The sequence below is a fragment of the Cyprinus carpio genome, chromosome A3, assembly GCF_018340385.1.
Source record: "Cyprinus carpio isolate SPL01 chromosome A3, ASM1834038v1, whole genome shotgun sequence".
Classification (NCBI taxonomy): domain Eukaryota; kingdom Metazoa; phylum Chordata; class Actinopteri; order Cypriniformes; family Cyprinidae; genus Cyprinus; species Cyprinus carpio.
Window position 1 is genome coordinate 16,461,659 of NC_056574.1, and position 12,344 is coordinate 16,474,002.

The 12,344-nt window shown below is 39.0% G+C and overlaps 1 protein-coding gene and 1 long non-coding RNA gene across 8 annotated transcripts in view; both read left to right on the top strand.

Moving 5' to 3' along the window:
- The window catches only part of axin1 (axin 1), a 58,436-nt gene that overhangs the window by 21,604 nt on the left and 24,488 nt on the right, over positions 1-12,344 (top strand). The gene's annotated exons all lie outside the window — the stretch shown is intronic.
- Positions 6,743-8,326, top strand: LOC122136599. Its single transcript, XR_006154261.1, has 3 exons — positions 6,743-7,180; positions 7,334-7,358; positions 7,802-8,326. It is a non-coding gene; the product is annotated as an uncharacterized LOC122136599 (long non-coding RNA).

Sequence of the window (12,344 nt, forward strand, 5' to 3'; positions counted from 1 at the left end):
GAGTCCCTCCATATGAGCAAAATGGGATTTAGAGATGTGACTGCTAAATACTTTAATCCTTGTCCTGCTGGAATAGAAAGCGGTGCATGTGGGCCTTTAAACAGCCTCTGCTGAAGATTACAAAGCTTTCCATCCTAGATTTAAAAGCAAACATCGACAGGTGCTTTCACGATGACATATCAAAGCAATAAGCCACTCCAGGTTTGAGGTGTTCATACGCTTTTACCATGGTAAAATCACTTTTTACATGTGCTGTTATAATCAAGCTACAGCAGTTTTTTGTGCAGTCAAGCCGTGAGCGTTATCTGTCCACATATACATTATGCAATAATGAACGTGGATTTGTGCAGCTTGTCAGTTAACAACAGCTTTTCTGTGTGAAATCATGCACCTGATGAAATTGACCTCTGATTAGAGAACCGGCTTTACTGACGAGATGCACATTAATTATCGGCCGATATTTATCGTGCACCCCTGATTAAATCATCCTCATATCGTTCCAAACCTGCATGACTGACTTCTTCTGTGGAACATAAAAGAAGATATTTTATGAAATGTCTCAGTGTTCTTGTTTGTTCAATGGAAGCTAATGGTAACAAAATTGTTTGATCTGTAGACGAAAGTAAGTGACACATGTTTTGAGTGATGTGAGGGTGAGTAAATACTGAAAGAATCCTAATTTTTTGCTGAGCTAAAAACTGGATTGGTGTGATTTTTAAGGTTGATTTATACTTCTGCGTCGACGTGCAGTACACATGCTGAGCGTTAGTCTGCAGTGTCCACGGGCGTGTTGTTTGTGTAACCCGCAGAATCACGGCAAAAGCCGAAGAAGAAGCGCCTCATCTGAGAAGCCGTGACAGCAGCAAATAAATATCAAATAATTATTTAAAACTACAGAAAGGAGACAACGGAACAGCAGAAGATGGCATTCTTTCAATCTCCACAAGGACTTGTACCACGGCAGATCAACATTGTTTGTTGCGGACAACTACTGATGTATGATGCGATGTAGTATAATAATTGAAAAGACACTTGTTATTTGCTTTGTTTCATTTTAAATAAGAAGGTGTAACATTTAAATATATTAAAGTGCACATGAACACACACAAAACTCAAGTACATACGGAGGGAGGGGTTCTAGCAGACCAATCACAGCACTTGCGGTCCGCGTAGAATTGTAGCACTGTTAAGCCCCTTTCACACTGCACGTCGGACCCGGCAAATTGCCAGAACATTGCCGGGTCGACTTCTGTGTGAAAGCAAACACGTCCCGGGATTGATTCCGGGATTGAACCCGGGTCGGGAACCTAGTAACATTGCCGGGTTCAGTCCCAGAACGAGCGCTGTGTGAACAAAAGCCAGATCTAATGCTGTGTGGTAGTGATGACGCGCGTTATCGCACGACTCTTTTAGCGTGTTTTGAAGGCAGATCAACGTTCGCGATGAAACAAATATGTGCAAACTGTAACGAAGCAGAGATCAGTTAGTTCCTCATTAATCCTCATTAAAGAATATGTAAACGCACGCACATATTCCGGGTAATCACTGGCAGTGTGAAAGTGCAAAATCTAGCGACCCGGGTACAAATGCCGGGACACATTACCCGTGTATTTGCCGGAATCGCAGTGTGAAAGGGGCTTTAGATTTTTGGAGAGGTGCACATCAGGCTATGGCGAACTACACACCCCCTACGGCGTAGGTTTGGTGGAGAAGTATAAATTGGGCTTTTGTCTGAGTGGTCCTTTAAAGGTGCTGTAAGATTTTGACTCTACTTAAGCATAAATATACCATAATATGTTTGCAGATATTTAAGAAACATGCTGAGTTAACATACTTGTTTATCTAAAAAACAATGCTACAGTCAGTTATTCTCCTTTGAAAATGTGCTTTACGGGCCAGAATGTCGGTCTCTGTTTTGGTTTGTGAAACCTGCCCTCTGCCAGTTTACCCAATTGTATTCTGGCACCCGGGTTGCCAGTTTGCGGAAAACACAGCGTATTTAATTTCATTCATTGTCAAGTGCGCTCGTTCCTTTTGGTGTCATCAGTGTTGTAACCTGTGTGTGTGTGTAAAGTTTTAGGAGGAAAGCCGGGTGAAAAAACCCTCTTCAATATTTTATTATACTACATACCTCACTGTGCAAAGGGGTCCTATTATGCTCTTTTACAAAGTCTTGATTTTTGAGGTTGTACTAGAACAGGCTGTCATACTAGGTTGTTTGAAAAATTACATTATTTTTCACATATTTTACATTATTACAACACCTCTCTCCCCAGTCTGGCATGAAGGCCCGCTTTCTGAAATAAAAAATGTGCTGTGATTGGTTAGCTGGGCCAGTGTGTGTTGTGATTGGCTAGCTGGGCCAGTGTGTGTTGTGATTGGCAGCACTCGGCGCCTGATCAGGAAATGGCATGCCCCTTTTAGATAGCCACGGCTGCCTACTGCGAGCTTCAGTGTAAATATTGCGTCAAAATCAGATCAATTTGAGCACAGTTTAAACCCGGATGATTGTAACCACTCGTAAGTTTGTCCGCCTTGGGAAAGCTACCGTGTCTCTGACATAGTGAGAACACTCGTTGCCTTCTCTAGTGCAGCTCAACCAGGTCTCGTCCAGTTCGTCAAAATTTGTGATATCACAAATCCCAGAAAATATGCGTTGTAGTTTTTGAAAAGTGATTTGTTAAAAAAAATCTCTTTTTGAAGTGGACTTTGAGCTTTGTAAGGGCTTGCAGGATCCTTTAGTTAAATGTATAATACGTATAAAATGTATTATATTAAAAAGACCATATATATTTTTAGACCCTAAAAATATTTTTAGACCATATATATTTTAGAGAAGTGAGGCGGCACCCGCGCCACGGTCCCGTGGTCGACGTTACCACAAAAGTCCAAATGACCACACACTTCAGCATTGTACACCGAAACAAGAACTGGGACAATTCTTTCCTCCCCTATTACTAGCAGCGAACTATATTAACAATAACATTAGTGGCGTGCCTTATTGCTAGTATTTCCTGTCACTCAGGATTTGTTCAGAGATGAAGACTGCCATCTAGTGGTCTGGATATAAACTCAAAACGAAACAACTGCCATGAATATTGTAGGATGTTTTTAAATATCGATATTCAGTTTTTGAGAATCGATATAGTATCACCAAACAAAATATTGCGATACTCACGTGTATCAATATTTTCTTACAACTCTAGTGAATAGCCTATTACTTTTATGAAACTTATGCTAAAACAGGGTGTCCGCGGGTCCTTAAAAAGTCTTAAAATGTCTTAAATAACGTTTTCCTAATATAAGGCCTTAAAAAGTCTTAAAATGTCTTAAATTCGTATTCGATGGGTCTTAAATATTTTTGGTCACATTACCGCTAATATATTAAGTCTGATGGACCTAATGACGGTTTACAATCATTGGACAGACCGAAATTTTTTTCTTCCCCGCGGTAAATTACTACGTCATCAAAGAATTGCAGTAAATTAGCAGAATACAGAATACAAGTTCGCGCTGAGGCTCACTCTGTTTGTCTGTTTGTCTCTTCGTGAGAGACTTCAGAACAAATGAGCTTGACGGCACACATAAACTCAGAAGAAACACACTGAGGTAAAAATTAAAATTGTTTAGTTTATTCATAACATGATATAGTTAAGTAATACCAGGACAAGTGAGTTATTTAGCTCAATATTCGTTAAGTCTAGTGCGCTTGCGCATTTACACTGCACTCTTTCACTGCATGATTACCATATACAGTACAAATGTAATATTGATTTTTTTTTTTTTTTTTTTTACAACAGTTCAATAAACTAGAGGTTTTATTAAGAGACTTACGTTTTAGACACCATATTGCCTATTTATGCTCTATTTCGCCAACAAAAATAATTCCAAACAAATCCACAGCGCTGTTTTGCGTCTTTGAGAAACATTACAGCGTTGCCATTTTGTTCCTAAATGAATCACCCATTTAAATGATTCGCTTCAATCGCAATGACTCACTTATTAACAGTGACTTTCTGCCACCTGCTGGTGGTTTTAATTTCACATTTAAAGTATCTTTTCTCTTTTTTTATTATTATTTCAAATATCAGTATTCAACGTTTTATGTTTAATATATCAGATTATTTATGCATTTGTAACTGCAGGTTAAATGCATACATGTTTTGCATTAAACAGTATGTAAATACTTCTAAATGCCACTTCAAGTGCGGCTTATGTCTGGATTTTAAAGAGGAATTTTGTTGATACTGATTTCATTTGCTTAATAACAGCCCAAATGTCTTATTATTCTAATTCACTGATTAAATGTAAGATTTTGACTCAAAAGATAATGCACAGTTATGGAAAAAATGGCTTTATAAAGGTAAAATGCCTATAAATGGTAAAAATCAATTTAAACTTATTAGAAAAGATTAATTTCTATTTGACCACCACACAGAATATGAAGAATATCAAAAACTTTAGGAGTCAGCTGTCCACAAAAGTCCTTAAGATACCAGCATGATGGCATACTCAATCAGTTGAATGAATGATTCAGTGACTCATTCATTAAGTGACTTACCGCCTTACTGCCTTACTGGTAGTTTAGTTGAGAAGTATGTTGGAAAGTATGCATTTTTCCCCTCAACCTTTCTTATTTGTATATTCATAAATGCATTTAAAACATTAATCTAATAACATTATTTATTGCAATTGTAATTATTTCTATTTGCAGTGTAAATTATTCAATCTGCCTTGTAGCAGCCCTATAGTGTACATTGAATTTATTGATAAATTGTAATAATTTGACATGAAAGATGATGCATACATCTAAAAAGATTAAACATAGGCCTTTGTACAGGTAAATAAAAAATATGCAGATTTAAGTATGTAAAAGCTGATAGAACAGAACACTGATGAAAATATTGCTTCAGAATAAATTGTTTACTCCACCAAAAATCTCAGTAATGCAGTTATTTTGCAGGGATATTTTGTATGGAATATTGTCTGCTGACATTAAAAGTTTACTGTGTATTGTAGTAATAAATATCATTTATTACAGCAATGATATTTTGTTTTCTTTTTAATTTAAACACATTAAATATTACATATGAATGTAAATAAAAATGTGCATTTACATTACAGGTTTAGGTCTTAAATTTCATATAAGGTGGTATTAAAAAGGTCTTAAAGTCTTAAATTTAACTGGTTCATGTCTGTAGAAACCCTGTAAAAGATGCAGTAAAACGGCAATATCAATAGTTTGTCAATAATCAGAATAAACAATTATTCTTATATTGCCTGCATTTTATCAGCGCCTTTGAATGCAGGTCATCCAAATTGAATCTGAGTCTGACTATCATTTACTTCATTTCTGCATTTGTACATGTTTTTCTTCTAGTGCTAAAGCTTAAATTCTAAGCAGGCATGGAGGAGCAGGAGGAGGATTTACACAGCCTGATTTAGCCTCTGTAAAATGCTCAAGCATACATTGTGCTCCGTCGCTCTGATGTGCTCAACTGCACTGTGTTCACTGCTGGCACTCCTCTCGCAAAGAGATTGAAAATTGCGGAAATCTACCCCTAGAAGTTGACCCAGTTTTCTCTCAACTGTCTGAGACAAACCTTGACATCTGTTGATGTTGCAGTAACCCTGTTCTGTCCAAAACCTCAGCGCTTTAGATGTTCAGGTGAGGTATAAAGATGAGAAACATCCCCAGGAGTGTTCTGAAAGGAAATGTGCCTCTCTTTGAGATTGTTTTGCAGCATCTTCTTCCTTTCCTCCTTTTGACTCGCATCTTCTCCCAACAGTTTAAGTTTAGCATCGGGAGGGCTTTGCATAGTGTTTTAATTTTTAAATGTTGTTAAAGGGTACTTCTTTTAACAAGCGTTAACATGACAAATGAAAGACTCTGACAGATATTGTTAAACCGCAGAAACACCCTCCACTCTCCACCCAGCTCAACGTATGTTCCATTGCCTCTGGACCTGATGTGTTTTTAATTAGCGGGAGCAATGCATTTGTGTGGCTGTGTTCAAATGATTTTTTCATTAGGCCTACATGAAGTATTTGGCTGGAATTACAGAAAGACATCACATTTATTTTTTAAATAGCCTTTTAGGTAAATGCTTTAGGGTTTCATGCATGTAAATTTTGCAGGAGTCATATGTCTTCGATTTGCTGGCAAAAAAAAAAAAGGAAGTGAGGGAATTCAGAAGTTTCTCAGTATGGTAATGTACTGCCAGTTAGTTTGGTAATAAGGCCACAGTGATTGTCTGTAACGTGTATTGTTAAAGGTCCCCTGAAGAGAGGGTGGGACATATCTAGCAGCCCCTCCCCATTTTTAAAATAGCCAATAGCATTTGGTTTATATCTGCTTGGGCCAAAGCCGTTGAGCTCGGTAAAGTAGCATTTGACAGCCACAGTCTAATAGATTTCCCCCTAGATTCAATATGAAACACTTATAAAACAAACTAGTGATCATAATCATGCTGAGGCTGTGTAGTTGTAAACGTTTTTAATATATGCCGACTCGCGCATATGATCGGCTCCTTGCGATTGCGTCTCTGGACCGGCGCCAAAGTCTGGATCAGACTGTGTGCGCTGCAACGGTTCGCGTGAAACCAGACATCATTTGCACCAATCGAAAGCTCATTTACACTGTCTGAATCGCTCCCTATCGCCTACATTTTGCACTGCGAGCCATTCACTGTACAGGAAATACTACACTGTGAACAAGTAATCGATCTCAGCTGCAGCTTCAGCGTCTATTTATAGTGTAGGGGGCGGGCGCTTCGGATTCTAGAGAGCATTTGATTGTTCAGAAGATTTGATGAGAAGATGTAGTACGAAGTGACGTCAAAAAATCTTTGAGCTGTTTTGGCAGAAGTGACGAACTGCAAGCTTTGATTGCTTATATCTTCTAAATGCGAATTTTTTTACTATTTTGGAGCACACTGCCTTATAGATAACCTTAAGACTAACATATTGATACTAACACCCAAAAAACTTTAATTTAAATTTCATGGGGACTTTTAAGTCTAAAAAATAATTCCTAGGCTTTACAAATACCAATAGTAACAGGTCACACCCAAATATCTTGCAAGTTATTTTATCAATGGACCAGTAAGTTCAGCATTCTAGGTTCGTCCGAGAAGAGAGATGTGCGACAGCAGTGAACCACTCAGATACAGGGGTTGAGGTACGAATAAGAAAGATTATATTTTTAACAATGAATTAACAATGTCATAAATAAAAAAAAAACAATTTTGTTTCTCACACTCAGTGTATAATGACCTCAATTTAGTTACATTCAATAGTAAGGATTTGTACCAGGTTCCCTTTTCCTTTACAGACTTATGGCAATATCACTCGTCAAGGTAAGTTGACGCTTCCCTTCTGTTTTTTCTACTTCGTTGATAGCTAATTCACAAGGTTAAATTTTAAAGCCGTTTATCATTAAGCATATAATCAACCTTGTCCGTTTTTTTTTTAGCTGTTCTGTTCTTAAATTTGATCTTAGTTTAGTTATTCAACACTTATTTACCCATAAACCTCAAACAAGTTTCTGAAAGATATTAAACACCCAATAAACAAAATTTCATTCAGTCTGAACACCTCAAAACTTAACAAGAGCCTACTGCTTGTAATGAAGAATCAGAATGATTCTTTGAAAAGGAAAAAAAAAACAAAAAAAACAATCGGTTCATAAATTTAACCCAAGAATCCAGGAAATGATGAAATCCACAGTATCTAAAGTCTAAAATTCCACTCCTACCATTTGAAGATGAATAAGTTCAACTTCGGTGCTCTTTCAAAACAGGAATGTTCACAACCTCCAACCAATGGGCGGCTCGCCAGTCCAAACTCCACCGTTATGTGCACAGGAGAGAGTTGAGACAGTTCACAATCCAGGAAAAGGTTCACACTTCACTTGATTCGTATCCAGAACAGGCAACATGCAGTAGATGAACATCAAACAGGACATCACAAGGAAACAAACAAGGAGAGGAAAAAAAAAACCTAGCCTTGAAAACACAAGGCAAAAAAAAAAAAAAAAAATATATATAATCAATCAATTAGCACTTTCCAATGTATATACTGATTCAACACAAATTTCAAATAAACAATATACATTCATATACTTCTGTGTACGGAATTTCTTTGTATGATTTTTCTTTCCTTATTTGGCATTCCCTTTTTAACAATATAAGCATTGCACTTAAATTTTATGCAGTCACTTGCATAATTATCTTATTTGACACACAAAGCATATTAATTATTGGTATTTCACAGGAATTACCATTACTTTTCTCTCTATTTCTCTCTTAGGTCTGTGTCCATCATTTATCACCAAACCAAATAAAGGGTTAATTTACGAAATCACATTTTTAACAAGACTTTAAACCATATTGTAAAGAAAATAAAATGAAACCACATCAACTCACCAAGGAAACGCATTCAAATGTATATGAAAATCCAGAAAAACTCCCGATGATCCACGTTTGAAGATATCACTCTCAGACACACCCTGCTTTTCTCTCAGTCCTTCATTAGAAATATATATATATATATAAAACCATTTATATTAGCATTATGCTAACGCTAAGATTGCGTTATTAACATGCATTTAGAATGCTACACGAGATAAATCAACTGGTTCTGCAGTTACACAAATACTTAATTTTATATCAGTGATGTATAACGATATAGAAATGTATTAAGTGGATCTTACGTCGTTTGCATTCAATTCTAAAGCACTGAATCTCTTGGAGCAGCGACGGACATCTGCTCTCTTCTCAAGTTCACGGAGAAAAGAAAGATCTGGAACGCGCTGCATTGTAAACTTGCCGCGATAGCGGAAGACGTAATGACGTCATTCAAAACGCAATTTCATTGGATGAGATTATAATCCTTAATATTGTTTTTAATTTATAAAGATTTAAGTTTAGAAATATTTTATTCAGTCACAGATACATATTAAATCTTGCTGCACTTGGTGTTATTATTTGCTCTATTATTCTGTCTCTGCTACTAGCCACTAGTAACCTGGGTTACACATTCCCCCCCTGAATTCAGGCACGTCCTCGGGCATGCATGAGGCTGAATTGTCACTACAGTGGGGAAAGCATCCGATACATCAAAAGTTTGATGACTAGTCGGTGCTGGTTCTTCCAATGAAGTGGTAAAGGCAGAGCTCAATCCTTGTAGTAGGGACTGAATGACCAATGTCAAGGGATTTCCTAATTTATGATACTCAAGTTTATTAGGAGGTCCGCACTGCCTTTTAGAACGTCTAGGGCCATTTGCAGCTAGGTCATCATCCATGACTGGTTGGTAACTTGAAACGGTTTTGGTAGATGGGGTTTGATCACTGGATTGAACTTCATCACCTGCAGGGTCTAATTCCAGCACTCTTCCGCTGGTCTGCCCTTCAGCCATATTTCCATCTTTCCCAGACTCAACTCCATTAGTGTTGAAATCAGCAGAGTTCACCACAGGTAAGTGATTCTCATTGTAATTATCTTGTTGATTATCTGTTGACTCTTCTAGTCTAGTGTCAGATAAGGTCTCCTTTTCAGGGTTTACGACAGCAGAAGGGGATTCATAGGACTCGGCTTCAGGTAAGGTTTCTTTTACAGGGTTCACCACAACAGGGGGTGGTTCAATGGACTCCACGCCAGGTAAGTTCTTTACAACCATGGGACTCCCAGAAGGTAAAACAGTCATTTTAATGAATTCCAACTGGCGTCTTGAACTTCTAACATGAAGAGAGTCGTCATCAGATTCTGACTGATCGCTCGTTAGATGTTCTTGGTGAGCAGCTTCTAGAGCAGAGTTAGATCTGGTTCTAGGCTTACGTTGAACATTCAGAGGACCCAACTCTTCAATTTCGTTCACAGATAAAAACCCACAAGGGCGAAGTAAGTCACGGTGTAAAGTGCGAACTGGACCGTTCTTTCCCTCAGGCTGAACTACATACACTGGGAGATCTCCAACTTTCCGGACGACTACATAAACATCTGACTCCCATTTGTCTGCCAGCTTATTCTTGCCTCTCAGTCTCAAATTCCGCACAAGGACTCTATCTCCCAAATCGAGGGTAGAAACAACCACGTGTCTGTCAAATCTGCGCTTGTTACGTTGAGCCACTTTTGCAGCGTTCTTGATGGCAATCTCATAACTCTCCCTTAAACCCTCTTTCAGATCCCTCACATACTGAGAGTGAGACTTAGTCGATCCATTCACTGGCAGACCAAAGGCCAAGTCAACTGGCAGCCTGGGTTGTCTACCAAACATTAGTTCATAGGGAGTATATCCAGTCACATCATTTCGAGTGCAATTGTAAGCATGTACCAAGGGCCTCACATACTCCTTCCAGCATGACTTATTTTTGTTTTCAAGAGTACCCAACATCTGGAGAAGGGTTCTATTGAATCTCTCCACCGGATTTCCTCTCGGGTGGTAAGGAGTAGTTCTCACCTTGTGTATGCCTACAATGTGACACAGCTCTTTGATCAGGCGTGACTCAAAATCCGGTCCTTGATCGCTGTGCAGTCTTTCCGGAAACCCATAATGTACTAGGAAGTTTTCCCATAAGCATCTAGCCACAGTTTGTGCCTTTCGGTTTCGTGTAGGCACAGCCACAGCATATTTGGTGAAGTGGTCTGTAATAACTAATATATCCTTAGTGTTACTCCTATCTGGTTCTAAGGACAAAAAGTCCATACAGACCAACTCCAACGGTCTGGTAGTCTTGATGTTCACCATTTCAGCTGCTTTCTCTGGAAATGCTTTCCTACGTACACATCTCTCACATGTCTTAATCTTCTCTTCCACAGATGATGACATTTTTTGGCCAAAAAAAAATCTGGTCCTGACAAGGTCAAGAGTCCTTTCTATACCCATGTGTCCCATATCATCATGCAGACTCCTCAACACTGTTCCTCGCAAAGCCACAGGTAAGGCTAACTGATGGAGTGTGTTTCCTTGATCTTGCCTCTTCCTGTAAAGCAGTCCGTCTCTTAATTCTAACCGATTCCACTCCCTTATCCACAAGATAGTAGTGAGAGACTGGTCCCCTGGAGTGGAAGGCTTCTTATTCAGCTCCAAACTATCAATGATGAATTTAAGGTCAGGATCCATCCTCTGCTGCTTTCTCAACTCCTCATTGGACAGGTAAGGAATAATCGGAAGACCATGCCCATTCTCCTGTTCAAACTCTTCAGGTAGGACATCTGCATGCAGAGCTAAGGACTCAACAAGGGCAATGGAAGGACTGGACAATTTGCACTCATCCGGGAACTCTCCAATTTGATGTCTGTCGCAGATGGCTCTTATAGCTTCTGGCAGGATAATAGAACCTTCATCTTCAGATTCATCTAAATGATGAAGGGTAAACTGTTTTATCCTCTCTCTCTCTTTCTGGGATGCAAGGTCATCCAAAAGCTCGCCATGTGGACGTCTAGAAAGCCCATCTGCATCACAATTCTGACTTCCAGCCCTGTACTGGAGCTTGAAATTGTAGGTGGACAGACTTGACAACCAGCGATAACTGGTAGCATCCAGCTTCGCAGATGTCAGAATGTAAGTCAAAGGGTTGCTATCTGTTACAACCACAAATTCTGCTCCGTACAGGTAATCGCTGAACTTAGATGTAACTGCCCATTTAAGAGCTAGAAATTCTAGCTTGTGAGCTGGATACCTGGCTTCACTTCTCGTCAACCCTCTGCTAGCAAATGCGATCACCCGCATTTGTCCTTCTTGTTTCTGGTACAAAGCTGCCCCGAGCCCAGTAGTACTGGCGTCAGTATGCAGAATGTAAGGAATTTTTGGATCTGCAAATCCCAAGACAGGTGCAGAGGTGAGTTTCTCAATGATCATGTCGAAGGCTTGTTGACAGGACTGATCCCATCTGTCCCCAAACTCTTTTTTGGGGTCGAAATACTGTTTGATCTCATTCCCTTGTCTCTGACCCTTTTGAAGAGGTGGATACCCTACTGTAAGGTCATTGAGGGGTTTGATTATCTTAGAATAATCCTGAATGAACCTCCTATAGTATCCAGAAAACCCCAGAAAGGATCTTAATTCCTTGAGGTTCCTAGGTCTTGGCCAGGTTTTAAGGGCCTCAGTTTTCACTGGATCTGTCTCCACTCCATTCTCAGATACAATATGACCAAGGTATCGAACAGACTTCTGGAAAAACTTGCACTTTTCAGGTGACAGTTTCAGTCCATACTCCTTCAACCGCTTTAAAACGTGCAATAGTCTTGACTCATGCTCTTCCAAGCTTTCAGAGAAAATTATTAGATCGTCGATGAAGACCAACACCTCCTTCCTATTCAAATCACCCATACATCGCTCCA